At 35.8% G+C, this 17042-nt stretch overlaps 1 protein-coding gene across 1 annotated transcript in view; it reads right to left on the bottom strand.

Moving 5' to 3' along the window:
* maml2 (mastermind like transcriptional coactivator 2) overlaps positions 1–17042 on the bottom strand; it is a 91045-nt gene that overhangs the window by 37503 nt on the left and 36500 nt on the right. The gene's annotated exons all lie outside the window — the stretch shown is intronic.

Below are 17042 nucleotides of genomic sequence, written 5' to 3'. Positions count from 1 at the left end.
TATCTGCAGATATGTTTACCCGAGTTTGTCAGTCTGTTTCACCCAACATGTTTTGCATCCACATGTGAAAGACTGTCTTTTAGATTATGGACCTGTCTATTGATATTTTTGTTTCTATTTTAAAAGATTTAATGAAATGTTAGGGTAGAATTATAATAACAATAGAAACAGTGAACTTCAAATCATGAGACATCAGCAAAAATAAGCAGCTTTAAATTTCACTGACTAATTTATCAACATCCTAGCTAGCAAAAATGAGTTACATGATGTCATTTGAACGGCTTCTTTTAAACGATGTATGCAGCATTGAGACATACGTGCACAATATTCTGACCTAGGGCAGTTGGAGACATGTTTTCAAAGTGTTGGAAATATATATTCTGAAATAACATTTGTTGCATTTCTCTTGAGTCAGAGACATAATTTTCACACAATAAAATGATAATTGTGTCCATTGAATTTTAGTTATTTTGAATGATGCTTAGTTTCTTAAATAGACTAATTAAATTATATTAATAATAAACATATTTAGAAAACACAGTTTTTATGTACCACAATACTGTATGTGCTGTCTTAAAGAGACATGGTTAACCCCCCACCCCACCCCACTCAGCTCTGAAAACAAAGAAGACACCTCTACCTGTGGGTCATTAACATATAAAAAGCCGTTCACACCTCACACCCACCGCTCCTCACAACCAGCTGTAAGGATTCCTGGAAACTTCCACCAGTTCCTACATACATCCACAAACGTAAGGTTTCTGGATGTTTCACGGGTTTACTTTGGTGTATTACCTTTCCAAGCACTCTGCCTCAAAAATCTGGCAAACCTAAAGTTTAGCAGAGATTTCCCATCCCGTATTTGTCCGTATACAGCTCTTTTCATGCAGTGAAGCCCGCAATACACTGCACGATTTTTGCCCTCCTATAAGATCATTACCTTATCACACTGTGCGACATGTATCGTTTAAACTCGGGTACGAGAGGCATGTAGACTGAACGATGATAACACGGAAGCTTCGGCGTCAGCGTCACACGTTGCGCAACGTCACCAGCATGCGCTCGTGGTAAACAAATACCGGCGCGTAGGTCGTAGCAACAAACACACTGTGCGGTGATCATGCCGAATTTCTGACACTGTCAGAAAACTATCGTAGGCTATCTTTGGACGCAAGACCGGTAAACGGTCGTCTTTGAACATCTCTCATTGTACGTCATAGGACCACCGATGAAGAAATCGCGACGATTGTTTCACGTTGGCAATCTTTCGTCTGGGACAGCCAATAATCGTGCAGTGTATCCCAGGCTTAAGAGAAGGTTGCAGTCTGTTTGACAAAGCAGACTCAGTGGTATTGTGTGTGTATCCTGTGCTCTTTAATCTATTCTACAGACCCTTAAGACGAAATGTAATTCACTCCTGTGAGGATTCAAAGCACTCTTAAATCCAGCCTGGCACAAAACATGCCCAAAATAAAAAAATAAACACCACTATTGTGTTCCTAGGGAGACATAATATTTATATGGTTGTACTGAATGCAGACTGCCAAGAGTTAGAATTTCAGAGAAGCAGGAAATCAGAGCCCTGAATCGTCTGTTTCATAACCAACTTACCAGTGTATGACAACTAATGACATTCATCTAGGGATGAAAATTACTTGAATGAATGAAAGCAAGCACTTGTAGTAAAGATAAACGTACGGGTTTAAATGTACTGGACTGATAGGTTTGGTCCCTGCCCATGCTGTTTTAATGAAATCACTACTAATCTCCATCTGGTAGTGTGCCTACACAACGCAACACAACATTTTAAAAGGAAAGTTCATCCAAAAATGAACTCATGTTTTTCCAAACCCATATAATTTACTGGGTCTTCTGTCGAACTCAATAACAGATTTTAGGATGTTGAGGATGTTGCTGTTCTTGATAGTGCAAGTGAACATGGAGCTCTATAAATGACAAAAAGCATCATAAAAGTTGTAGAAAATATTCAAAGTGTTCTGAAGTCAGACGATAACTTTGTGTGAAGAAGACTGAGGACAAGTTGTAATTCGCTGAAAATGTAATGTGTAGTATGTCACTGACATCATATCTGATTCTATCTGAATATATGGTGTGATATTTTAAAGTTATGATGGAGGGAAAGTGAATTTTCAACATAAAAAGCTATTAAATTGCTTCAGAAGTACAATTATGGTTCTTTTGTAGTCCTTTTAGTTATTTAGACTTTCTGTTCAAAGAAGGTGCCAGGTGTAGACCATTATTTGGGTGAGTAATTTTTTGATTTTGAACTATAAAGTGTAGCAAAATGCACTCATCTTTGTCAAACATATTTCCATCTCACCACGCATGCACAGAATCATACAACTAAAGCCAAATATCATAAATTGCATGAATTGGTTGTCTCGTTGATTCCCCTCTCAAAGTCTGAATCAGCTAAATGTAGATAAAAAGGATTAGCCATGTCCACAAATGGACAGAAAAGTGGTTCTTATGAGCCAAAAAAATGTGAAAAATCCGACATCATTCTTACAGATTAATGTGTCTCAGCCATTCCAATAGAGCAGAAGATTCATAACCTCTAGTGAAGTCCTTTCACTGTGCTTTTGTGGTTTATACCTTAAAGGGATAGTTTGGCCAAAAATGATATTAAACCCATGATTTACTCAACCCCAAGCTGTTCGAGTTGCATATGTCCATCGTTTTTCAGACAAAACTCATTTTCAGATATTTTAGAAAATGTTTTAGATCTTTCAGTTAATTGAATGTGAAGTTACGGGGTTCACGTCCTTCAAGTACGTAAAAATTGCATCCATCCTTCACAAATTAAATCCAAACGGCTCAAGGATGATAAACAAAGGTCTTCTGAGGGTAATCCGTGCGGTGTTGTTGTAGAAATATCCATATTTAAAACTTTATAAACGAAAATAAATACCTTCCGGTAGCGCCGCCATCTTAGTCGCGTCTGCATTCAGGATTATAGCTTATGCAGCCTATGGAGGCTTCTCTGCTGCTGCTCTGTGCCCCGCCCTCAGAATTTGTCATACGTCACTAAGAAAAGTGCGTACACTACGCTAATACTCCCTCCTGAATACAGAGGAGTTTAAGACGGCGATGCTACCGGAAGATAGTTATTTTCATTTATAAAGTTTTAAATGTGGATATTTCTAAAACAACACCACGCGGATTAGTAAAGAGACACACACAAAAACGTTGCATTTTTCATTGCAGCCACAAATGGCCACGTTCAACATTGTATAATGAAAGATCGGTGGTGTATTTTGAGATGAAACTTTACAGACACATTCTGGGAATACCAGAGACTAGAGGTGGGGGAAAAAAGATTCTTAGATGCATCACGATGCAGGAGGTGGAATTTTTTTCTAATAAAGTAATATTGACGAAATGCAAGGCGGAACTCTGAAGCCCAGAAGTGCAGCGTAATCGATTCGTGAGGTGCCTAGAGATTCCCACCCCTACCAGAGACTATTTTTATATTACTGAAAACACCTAGGTTAGCGTCCCTTTAACCAACCTATGAACCATTGTTTGTTTTGACTAAACATCATACTGAATACGGATGCTAAATTGAGAGGACTGGGATTTGTAGTTTGTTATATTTGTTTAGTCAGAATTTAGATAATACAGCGAATGCAAAAGTATATACATTCAAAGACCCCATGAAATCCCTTGCCGATGGCAGTTTTATCTCTTTTGTTGATGTATTTTCCAATAAAACAGGATGTTGGTGGGGAGCATGTTTTCATTCTGGAGTTTATTAAACTAAACGCATGCAAGATTAGTCATTTTCCACATTTAGATTTCATGGGATCTGTACACTTAAAAATGCATGCCTGCATTAAATATAACAAAAAAGTCTATGATGAAGATCATATAAAACCCCTTTCAACTTCAATTCATTCAGACACGACCATCGGAATTGGCTGATTAAATTATGTTTGACAAAAAAATGTATACCAACATGGAAGAAAAGCTCATTCCGACAAAGCAGCGGAAGAGGCTTCATCTTACAAATATTCACCGTGGTGAAATTAAAGAATGCAAATAAATGTACCAATCAACAGCTATGGATATCTGATAAAGGCAGACAATATTATTGGAGAGAGCATAAGAAGACAAGATTAAAAACAATAACATATGAATAATAAATGAATAATTGATTATTTATCAGTATTCAGTAGATGAAATGATTGACGTGTTACTGATAAAATTAAAGGTGCTTAAGAATGCATTGAAATAATCTGTTAAATTGTTCTCTGATATCTACATAGAAGGTATGTGGCTTTATTAAGTGCAAAAATAATCCAGATATGTTTTGCATGTCCATTTACAACCTTGCCTTTAGAATGAAATGTTCTATTATTACCTAATTTGAAAGGGTCATGAATAAGCATGAGGAAGCAAACACCTTGAACACCTGTTGACTTTGCTTATATGATGGAATATAATACATCTCAAAGTTATTTAGGGTAGAAGTGGGTTACTCATAGCCAAACTATATTGGGTCTATAGTTAGCTCTCTTGGTTTTTGATTATTGAGTATAGAAATACATCTGTATGTTTTATTTCATATTCTTTATAGTTTATTATATATATATATATATATATATATATATATATATATATATATATATATATATATATATATATATATATATATATATATATATATATATATAGATTTTTAAAATGTAGCTATTTTATTCTACATTACTTTGCTTAATATTGTTTAATCTTATCGTGCTTGTGGGCGCTATGTTGTCTCTGAATGCTGATATTAGTCTCCAATGGTCTCCATCTTAAGATTTTTATTAAATGGCACAAGAAAGTTGTGAACAGTAAATTTCCACTGTCTGTGTTTGGTATAATACCACCTCCTAAATCTGCGCATAGTCAAGAAGTTAGTCATACCATCAACAAAGCTAAACTGAGCATTAAATGCAACTAAGATTTGTCAATAAACATCTTTATTTTATTATTACATCACTTCATCTCCTGCCTGCTTCTTATTCATCTCTGTATCTGCCACATGGTTGATTTGAAGTTTTAAAAAGGGCATTTCACAAGACTTTTTAAAGATGTTAAATAAATCTTTGGTGTCCCCAGAGTACATATGTGTAATATAAGTTCTAGCTCAAAATCCCATATAGATAATTTCTTATAGCATGTTAAAATTGCCACTTTATAGGTGTGAGCAAAAATGTGCCGGTTTGGGTGTGTCCTTAAAATGCAAATGAGCTGATCTCTGCACTAAATGGCAGTGGCGTGGTTGGATAGTGCAGATTAAGGGGCAGTTTTGTCCCCTTCTGACATCACAAGGGGAGCTAGATTTCAATGAGCTATTTTTCCACATGCTTGGTTTACCAAAACTAAATTACTGGGTTGATCTTTTCCCCATTTTACTGGGGACCAAATTATAGCACTTAAATGTGGAAAAAGTCAGATTTTAAAGATGTGTTTTCTTTAACTCACAACAGAGTTAATATTTGAGCATGGACTCTAATTAGACCTGTAACATCTGCAAGCCATATCCATAGTGGGATCTATCTATTTTGGTTGGATCTATCATTTTGGCGTTGTTGGAAGGATGGTTGTTGGCACAACTTGGCAGTATCTATCACCATCAAATGCTAAATCAAAGCTTTACCAGATCGTAATGTGGAGACACCCTAAAAATAACTAGCTGGTTAAAAGTAAATGCAAAATAATTCATGAAATGAAATGAGAAAAGATCCAGCGTCAGTTGCTTTGCTCTTTACAGAGACAGTATTTATTTAGTCTGTATTGTTATTAAGCAACCATGTCTGTATGCTCTTGCTTGTGCATACTGGTGTCAACATGCCAACACTCGAATTACTGAACTCACTGTTCTTGCCATCATTTTATGGCTCTGACAAGTTTCTTTTGAACCAAACATGGAAAACCAAATTTTCCAATGAGCTGTGTTGAAACATCATGAATGTTTATGATCTACTTGTTTACCAAATTTCACAGATTAGATCATTATTATTGTATTTCTTTGTCTAGCAACTAAATAAAGGACGGGCTTAGACACTTAACTCAAGTCAGATATTTCTGTATGAATTATTGTCAACTTCCTACATACTGTAGCAGTGACAAAACATTTTCAGCTAAGGTCATTTTAATTGTGTCCAACAGCCAGGGTGCACACTTTCAGGGCAGCTTACAAAGACAGACTTACTCCTCCTCAAAAAACAATACAATTTACGTGTTGGGAATACATGTGCGCATACTAAATAAGAGAGAAGCATGAAAAGAGTCATCATCCACACTTTCCCTCCCTCCCTGGATCCTGTGGCAGATCCCTGGAGATGAGAAATGAAGAAAAGAAAGAAACATCAGCAGCACATGAGAATATGCAGCTCCATCATAGAGGCCCTAGGGAAAAATAATAAGGGGAGTTGGGGGGAAGCATGCATCCTTTATGTTTACTGTGGGGCATACGTTATTAAACTGTAACTCACAGCTTCTCATTTACTCTCTGTTAAGAGCTTTCCTGGATCAAACAATACAATGGCCCACTTTAGTGGACCCTGCGCAATAACAACTCTGATCTTCACAGCTCAGCTTACTGCATTTAAACTCACGCAATCGACAAAACATTCACAGTTTTTTTAGTGTTCTGGATGAATAGGGTTTGGACGTGTTTGGAAGTTTTAAAGCTATTTTTGTAATGATTCGAAGGCTTATTATTTTTGGTTCGTTGTTTTTGTCTTCGTTATGCATTAGTATTGTTATAGTATGGGGGTTGGGGTATCCATTTTAATTACATTGTACAATATCATGTTGACAGTACCTATAACACAAACCCTTGAACAATGTTAGGATCCCTTGAGATTCAAAGAATATTAAATCCATATATTACAGGGCTCGAAATTGCGACTGTTTTGGTCTCATATGCGACCGAAATTTAATCTGTGCGACCTTAAAATATATTTAGAAGCATTTTTGCGACTGCCTATTTTGTTGTGATGTGACTTGATTTAGATTGTGTATGCTGTGTGCTGTCCCAGGTTCAGTGTTCTCTCCAACATTACATAACCAATCAAATTTCACCATTAAGTTCTTGCGTTTAATGAAGACCACATATTGGATAATATGAATGTTAATCACTCCTTGTTGCCGTGCTACGTTGGTACGCAAAGAGCGAAAATGTGAAACGAACCGCGAGCATGACAAGAACGAGCCGATTACAGCCAATGATACTACTGTTATTAATGACAACGATCCGGATTTAAATGCAACTTCACCACCGGAAAATAAGGCTTAACGTTAAAACCTTTCAGAGAGAGTGGCTTAAAGATTACGAGTGGCTCCACTATTAAAATGCTTCGATGTTACTGTGTTAACTGTAAATCCTGTGAAACGGAGGTTGCAGCAGGTAAAACGGCGTTGGTGGCGGAATCCACACAGTTTAAGCGCCAGACCTTGCTTAAACATGGCGAAAGTGCCAAAAACACAAGAAGTGTCATGACAAATGTGTTCATTATTGACGGAGACACCGACCTGTCAAAGAGTGTTTGATAATGTATGTGCGCATTCTGCTTGAGGGACATCCAAAAAACATCCTTGTCATCCATGAGGAGGTTGAGGTTGAACACGACAATGCTGATGGTATGTTTTTAAAAACATTGCCTATTTAGTAGTAATAGCATCCTGCTAATGCAGTTATCAATACCAATGCTAGCTTTTTATATTAAGGTCACTTTTGTAATGTCACAGTTAATCAGTGTTTTACGTGTTTGCTAGATTTTGTGTTGTAATCATAATTATGTTACCTGTATTTGTTAAATTATTATTGCTGCTATACTATTTAAACAGCATTTGGGTATTATTTTAGGAATCTATGCAGCAAAAAAGACCAAATTTCAAATGCTGGTCATACGATGTGTAAAGCCCAGTGGTGGTGTTTTATTTGTAATAAAATAAATCTATTAACATTAACATTGTGGTTGTGGTGCTTCATAATTTTTGGATGAGTGCGCCTACATTTTTGCTGGTGCTCCTAACTCTTTAAAGTTGGGAGGACCAGTGCTACCAAATAAAAAAGTTAATTTTGAGCCCTGTATTACTGCCTATTTACCTAACAAGTAAGGTTAGGAACACTTAATATTGATTTGATTTTTTTTAGCAAATTTTTAACAAATACAGATCTTCCTAGAGGAAAAATATGTTTATTTTTTGTTTCAAGATAGGACAAGCAGTTTAAATGTCCAGACACACTGTCTGGTTTAATCATATATTGTCATTTATGTTATTAAAAGACACATTTATATTACATTTTTGTGTTATTTTAAACTGTACCTGTCAAAATGATTTGCAGCATCCAGGTTAGAGTGTGTTATACGTTTTTAGCGATTGTAATCTAGGAATAAAAAACCTGCAAATGTCGCTGGTGTCAGAATCCTGCCAGATCCTTGTTTGTATTTAGATCTAGTTTAGCATGGCAGGGTTCTGACAGTACATATGTTCTATGTGGGAGATGCGTGGTTTAGTATTGGTTTATTCTGACCACGCATTTCCCGGGTCTCGTCACTTTTTCCCCGATCCCTTACTTGTGATTATTTTCCAGGTGTATGTCATTTGCTTTCTCCCTATTTAAGAGTCCTTGTGTGTGTTGTTCAGTACGGGTTCGTCTGTTGTACTATGTTGTCTGATGCCAGTTGTTGTTTCGAGTTTGTGCCAGTTTCTAGTTAAGTATAGTTTGTTCTAGTTAAAGTTTAGTGTTTGGTTATATGTCTAGTTTAGTGTAGTTCTGTGTTTTAGTGTTTTGATCTGTTTGTTTGCCCCATCGTGGGTTTTTGTTTTCTGTTTTTGTATTTAATAAATTATTATTATTGTTTTGTATCCGTGTCTGCGTTTGGGTTCATCCTCCTGCCAAAATCCTGACAGCTGGACAATCAGAATAAAGCATTCCAACGAGCCGTGTAATAAATTATAATAATTAATCAATTAAAGGAAAACACCACCGTTTTTCAATATTTTACTATGTTCTTTCCTCGACTTGATGAACTAATATCTTTTTTAAATGCGTGCACTTTTAATCTTTGTACAGCGCTCCTTGAATGTGTTAGCATTTATCCTAGCCCCATTCAGTATGGTTTCAAACTAAAGTTTTTTTTGTGCCATCATACTTACTTGTGTAACTACTCATGTAACAGTCTTTAAAAAGGGAAAACATGGAAGTGTTGGGTGGCTTCTAAATTCATCCCTGTTTGGATCCTAAGGAATGAATGGGGCTAGGCTAAATGCTAACACATTCATGACGTGCTGTACCGAGATTAAGCGCACGCATTGAAAAAAGATAGGTATGTATTAATTCATCTAAGTTGAGGTAAGAACAGAGTAAAATATAGAAAAACGGTGGTGTTTTCCTTTAAGATGTGTAGTTCATAAATACGTGTCATTTCAAAATTTCTCCATTGTCTTCTGTGTTACAAGGTTATGTCATGCTAGTCTTAAAAGAATTCATTAAAGATTTATACATCTACCTAATAGCATACATTTTAAATCCTGTCAATATGTTGATTATGAGATAATATTCATATGTTGCACTGTTTACCGTCTATCTTATGTTACACACGAATACTAATTAGATGACATGGCAGCACAGTGCTCAGATCAAGCACAAGTAAAGCTTCAACATCTAACAAATCACCTGAATCAAAGCAGTTTGACAAGACGTTGTGAAAGGGCAGAAGGACATAAATCAAGGGTCACCTCAGATGCTCTCTGAGAGCCACCGAGACAAGACACACACCCCACGGCAAGACAATGTCAAGGCAGCAGCATCCAAAATAAAGCACACACAAACACATCATCAACCTCGCCCATGACAGGCCGTCACATTCAATGACCTGCTTTTTTAGCATGGCCAGGAAATGACATCTTTGTCACTCTCAATCTTTATGTCACCTTCAACTCTAAGGACAGTCAGGGTAAAACATCCCTCCAGAAAAACACAACCACACAAGCAAGCACGCATCAGGTCGTCACTACCAATCCATTAATTTATTACAACTGTAATTTTCCTATAATTAAGTAAATAGCTGTGTCTGTATTTCAAAATCTATTCGGTTTTATAAATCTATGAATTCCATAAATTAAATAATTGTAAAGATTTATAAACGTATGTTAATGTTTTCATACCTTGTTATGTCTATCGATATTTTGACAATGCACTGTTCAGACACAAGTCGACTTTGAAAATAAACTATAAAATAAATAAAAAGTTGTGATAACTGAACTTTACATTTTAATTAGATTTTTGTTCCTATTATGGCATGAGCATTAATATAAAGCATTTTAATGAAAGTATTGACAGTTTCTTTTTTACATTTGCCTTTGCAAATCAATTTGAGAGGAAAGTTGCATTGTCACTGTCAAAATGAAAATTTGTCTTAGTATTTTTAGTTTTGGAACATTAATATTTAGCATACAGTATCCTATAATGAATGGTTAATCTTTTCATTGTTACATTTATGTAAAATTGGCAGAATATGCCTTGCATGAATCTAAACCTCTATCCTGTAATGTGACCGTACTGAATCCTTAAAATGCATTAAAATGGTTAATATTTTACAGAAAATGATCATGTAAACTAAGATTACTGATCTATTCATATAAAAAAGCAATAAATGCTTGAATCTTCCAATGCTCATTTTGTGGAACAAAGACAATGTACCGCTCCACTGGCTTGAAAATGCAGAAAGGGAAGATGATGGTGTCAAGTGCTAGGGTTCCAAACAAAAGCTCTATGTTATCTTCCTTACAACATAGTTACAACAAAAGAGCACTGTTGTCCAGGTCTGGTGGGCATTTCCTGCCCTTGTGTGCTATTTTGGTGTTTAATTTCATTGTCTCTATCACAGACAACGGTCACCTTCTCATAAAACCAAATCTGGCCCCTCTGTCGGACACTTCCCCCTTCTTCTGTTAAAAACAGAATTAGGAATGAAACAGCAAGAGAAAGACCCCCTACCAATGCTGAGAGCTCTTCTCAACGGATGATCATGGAGTGATCTGTCAGGCAGACACAAGATCCCTCCACTTGGGCTGAAAAGGTTTAATTTAGTGGCTTCATTTGCCTGAATGCACCTCAGAGAGCTTGAGAACAGAGTTTGTTCTCTTCCACAGTTTGTTCTCATTAAACAGCGTAAAGATGCTTCTGATAAATGTGTGAAAACCACACCAAACATGGGCCTACCTTCTTAAAAATGTGTGTGAATTTACTTCTCAAAGTAAGAAAGTGTGCATGCCTGTGCAACATTTTTAGCAGTTGTCCGGACATTGATTGTGGTTACTGAGGTATTCTGTGGTTTTTGTGTTCCTGTAGCTCAACCAACCTTCCAGGAAACATAACTGTTTTATGAGGTAGCGTTTTTATTTGACCTGTACAAAAACATATGATTCCCTGCTGAGTAAGTAGCTAAAACTAGCCTAAAAGGTTGACTGGTTTTACCTGGTCTTCCAATTTTATTTTAGCTGGTTAGTCTTTGGGGTCAGACCAGCTGATCAGATTTGATTACATGAAATAGGTGAAAGTTTTAAAGTATCATTTCATTTGTAGAAAATGTTTAGTAGTTAAGATTGGAAATTTGGAACAAACCATAAGCATAATCTATAGCAATACTGATGATGAGACGGTCTGAGGATGTAGGAGGGAGAAATGGGATTCACATTTGAAGCTGCTCACTAAAAGGAAGACTGACAGATCAGTCCTCTACTAAGTCTTAGTTTGTGCCATGCCAGCAGAGGTCAGTCTGTGAAACTGCAAAAACAGCTGTTTCAGTCTTTCAATAGTGAGAATGTGATGATAAACCAAATCGACTGCAAACCAGACTGCATTACAGAAACATAAAGTACTGACACAGAGGTGTAGTTAGTTATATATCCAAAACCTTTGCCACATAAATCCTTTGTGAAATACAATGGCTTCAAAATCTACTTGGACACTTAAGAGACACTTAAAAGTGTAAGAATGATCTATTATAATTTATTGCATTATATAACACAACATCAAAGCAACTGGCATCTGCAAACCAAAGATGCTACTGTATACCTTTTTTAATAATTATTTTGTGTCTTTTTGTGTCATATAAAAGTGTCTTTTATATGCATGTATGTCATTTAAAAATGTTGTTTAATATTTTGCTTGTGTCCTCGCCTGATAAAAATAGTAGCTATTAGGCAAAAAGCTGCCAAGTGGGCAGTCCTGCTTCCTCTTATACCCATAAATGGTCATTTCCAGTTATGCACCTTCTCAGAAAACATATATGAACCCCCCCAATCCCTGCCACAGGAAACATCCCATAAGCAGGGAACAAGTTGCCTTCCTGTTTTCAAAGATGACTCCTATGGCATGCCGAGCTGTTTCCTGCACTCTCTCTCTCCCTCTGTTTCAACATCTGGCTTTTCCTTAACAGCGCAGCTGCATCATATGGCTGAGATAAGCCGTGCCATTGACCACTTAATGATTTCAAGCATATAGTTTGACCTAGCAGGATCTGTGTGGGGAAAACTCTGTTTGAGTTTTTTGTTGTGCTGATCTACGGCCAGTTTTCCACTTGTGAAGACAGCATTGAACCACTCGAAAAGACGCGGCAGAGCTATCCAACTACCTTGACATACACCACACAACGTGCAAAACAAAAGACTTTAGGACAGAACAACCCTGTATCACGAAATTATGTACCTATAGTCACGTAAATTTGTGATTCTTTTTCGGAGTCACTTTTTTGCATTTTTACGTGACATATTTTTCAGAATTTTTTGTTTACATGTCATTGTCACGCATTTGTTACTCAACTGTTTTGCCCTATTTACAAACCATTGTCGTTTCGATTTAGGCTTAGATTTGGTGTTTGAATTAGGATGTCACTTTAAGTATTGGTTTATTCTATTTTTTCTGGTTTATTTTTTATATTTTCTGATTTTTAAACCATTTTCGCCTGGTGATAGGGTTAGAGTTGAGTTTGGGTAGGGATGTCATTTATGTAAATCTATTCCTTAACCGAAGCAACAATGGTAAGAAAATAGGACAAAACAGTTGAGTAACAAATACGTGGCAATAAAAACATTTCCATTGAAAATCTTTATTCACTTTATAAGTATGCAGTTAATCTCCCATGAGAGATGGGTTAATTCTGGGTTCATACACTGTTGTTTATGTCTCTACTAGATTGAACAAGATCACTTGTTTACCAGAATAAATGTTTTTTCAATCGCCAGTACAATGATGGAAAACTTTGTGTTCAGCCTGAGAATTGAGAAATAGAGCAAGCTATTTTTGGATCATACACTCCTCTTTAAAACCCTGTTAGACCCAAATATAGAAAAAAAACTTTGAACAAAAATGTTTCACCTTTTATATGTTGTTGTACGAGTCATCTAATGCAGAAATAAATTGTTTTATTTTTTATTTTTGACATTTTAATGTTAACAGGCCATAACAAACACAAGGATAAACGTTTCGGGCTTAGCTCATCATCAGTGTCTTTGTGACACTGATGATGGGCTAAGCCCGAAACGTTTATCCTTGTGTTTGTTATGGCCGGTTAACATAATTTGGTACTTTAATACAGTTTTTGTACTTGATTCAGTCTCTGAGTGCGGTCTCTTTTCTACCATTATACTACTTAATCTTGGAGTTACGCACCGGGCATACAATTTGGACATTAGGCGCAGAATCAGAACCAGCTATCATTTATCAATAATAAGATACAGATAGTTTCAAATATTGCTATATAAATACTTTCAAATTCTCAAATAAGTCATTTCCCAAAAAACTTATTTAATAACCTTAAAACTTTTATTAAAACTCAAAATAGTATCAAAGAGATTTAAAATCAATATTATATTTTGTTGCTACAAAAAAAAAGATTAAAAAAGAAAATTTTAACAGTTTAGAAGCACAGCTAAATTATGTAATGTCCAAGGTGCACAGGTCAATTTTGCTAACCTTCAAGCCCAACGTTGTGAAACTGCAACATTGACATAACAAGCTTAAAATCCAATATAATCATAACACTCAACTGTATCTTAAAATCTGCATGATCTAGATTCTAGACACATAACTAATCCCAAAAAAGCATTTTACTTAAATGATTGTTGATTTATTTGTCCTATGTTGGATGGGCCATTAAAGCTCTTGATATCGACACGCAAATGTTACCAAAGCGAGTCTGGACTGTAAACATTCTACTAGCGTTTAAATCCAAGACGTGACTCTCGTTCTTCATACAAAGACAAAGACAAGAAAAGTGTGTGTCCAATAGTTCAATGCAAAAGGAGATATTTTCTTTAACAGAAATCACTTCTCATAAACTACAAACAAGTGGCGGGGTGGACTACAGTAAGCTTCTTCCTCAGTTAGTTACATCACAAACCCCAAACTTTACACAAACCCTGCCCCCAGGAACCTGCAATAAAGTGTGTGAGTCCATGTTGGGCTGCTTTTTATTTTTTGTACGGATTTTAACAAAAGACAATGTTGTTTGTCTCTGCTAGCCAGTTATCTGAATGCTAATTCATATTTATCTGACTTACGCCTACAAACTTCTTTTTAATCCCAAGCGATCTTTCAATGTTGGTGTTTGTGTGATCAGTGTAAATTATCCTTTGATTAGAGCTTATGTGTAGTGTTTACTCACATGCCCCTATAGTTACAGGCACGCTAAACATGGTTGTGTGTTTTGTTTGGCCACTGTAGTAAAGCCGTGGTTTGTTTTCGCAGTGGGCTCATAAATCTGGTGACAGTTATTTGGCTACACTCGTTTTATAAATACAAAACTAACAATGATATACAGTCAGTAGTGATCGCTGTAGAACCACAGTCTGTAATCAAATAATACCTACAAATAACAACGTATCTAAAAAGTATGAAATAACTACAAACAAAAAAACATAACATTCTGAAACATCATGTAAGATACTTGCACACGCTCTGCTTTGATCCTCTTTACTAATATTCACTGAGTCTGATTCGGACTCAAACTGACAGGGCAATATTGACACCTCTGTTTACAAAACATTGGAGAACATGCAACTACCTGTAACAATAAGGGGTGTGCCGCGTGACGTTTCCAGACAACGTGCCGTAGGTGGCACGTTGAGCATTTTGAGTATTTATGAGGGATGGGCTTCATAGAACCATGAACTCAACTGTACGATTTTAGGAGAATTGAGAGGTGTAGAATAAAGGTAAAATATATTAAATGTATATGTTTAAAAATAAACCATGAACACTTTTTATAATCAACCCCATAAACACAATTAAACCTTTATAAACCTTTAAAAAAGCCAGTTTACCACCACTTTAAAGAGTTCAGACAAAATACTGTCACAAACCTCATGTTTGCTTGCATTCAACAGCAGATTATATATTGGAATAAAATGGCTTCAGGCAGTTTTGTAATGCAATCATAGCCAATCATTTTGATTACAGATTAACAGGAAAACAACAGTTTTTCAATATTTTACTATGTTCTTACCTCAACTTAGATGAATTAATACATATCTATCTTTTTTAATGCGTACATTTAATCTTTGTACAGCGCGCCGTGAATGTGTTAGCATTTAGCCTAGCCCAATTCATTCCTTAGGATCCAAACAGGGATGAATTTAAAAGCGAGCAAACACTTCCATGTTTTCCCTATTTAAAGACTGTTACATGAGTAGTTACACGAGTAAGTATGGTGGCACAAAATAAAACGTGGCGATTTTTTAAGTGGATAAAAACTGAGAAGTATATTATATGGTGAAAGTTAGTTTGCAGCACTTTAACCTCGGGTGCAGTAATATTGACAGAAGTTTAAGCGATAGGGGGAGGAGTCAGGAGTGCTGATGAACAGTGGGGAACAGGGGTTTAATGTTTTTAGATTATGAGGGCATATGATTAAAAAAAGTGAATAGATAAATTATTTATAAAAACACTTTCATAATCCCTTAAAAAAAGATTTCCATACCACTTTAAAATAAAAATAAAAAATGCATCCACCTCAAGTAAGCATATGCATGTTTTAAAGCTTTTCTGCGCCTTTCTGTTTGAAATCAAACTAATTAACAATTGACTGAAACCGTCACTTTGTCAATAAACCTACCCAATGTAGATGCGTATGAACAGCACAAAGTGTGAAAATAGTGCAATATATATGCCAAATTCCACTTTGGCGTGCATATGATACGCCAGTCCTTCCCATTTACTTAAACGGCACATCTTTTTTGTCACTTCATTTATGGGTTTCTCAATTATTTTCTGTTTTTTTAACCATTATCGCTTGGGTCTAGGGTTAGATTTGAGATTTGCTTAAGGAGGTTATTTAATATACAGGTTTCTCCATGTTTTGTCTATATTTAAGCCATGGTCGCATGGAGTTGGGGTTAGAATTGGGGTTTGGATGTTATTTTTATATAACAAAGTTGTTCTAAACCTAAACCCAAGTGAAAATGGTAAAAAAGGGCAAAAAATAAATAAAACGACAAAAAAAGATGCGCGTTTAAAGGATTTGTCAATTTACTCACCACCATGTCATCCAAAATGTTGATGTCTTTCTTTGTTCAGTCGAGAGGAAATTATGTTTTTGAGGAAAACACTCCAGATTTTTCTCATTTTAATGTACTTTAATAGAACCCAAAACTTAACACTTAACTCAACACTTTACACTTCAACGGAGTTTCAAAGGACTCCAAACGAGCTTAGGGTCTTATCAAGCGAAACAATTGTCAGTTTTGACAAGAAAAATAAAAAATATACACTTTTAAACCACAACTTCTCGTCTATCTACAGTCCTGAAAAGCACCTGCTAGATAAGACCCTTATGCCTTGTTTGAGATCGGTTAGAGTCCTTTGAAACTCTGTTGAAAAAAACTGTTACGTGTTGAGTTAAGTATTAAGTGTTGGGTTCTATTAAAGTACATTAAAATGAGAAAAATCCTGAAATGTTTTCCTCAAAAAACCTAATTTCCTCTCGACTGAACTAGGGATGCTAAACAATTAATCGCGA

Source organism: Paramisgurnus dabryanus, chromosome 8 (genome assembly GCF_030506205.2).
Source record: "Paramisgurnus dabryanus chromosome 8, PD_genome_1.1, whole genome shotgun sequence".
Lineage (NCBI taxonomy): Eukaryota > Metazoa > Chordata > Actinopteri > Cypriniformes > Cobitidae > Paramisgurnus > Paramisgurnus dabryanus.
This window is presented reverse-complemented; position numbering and strand designations above follow the sequence as displayed.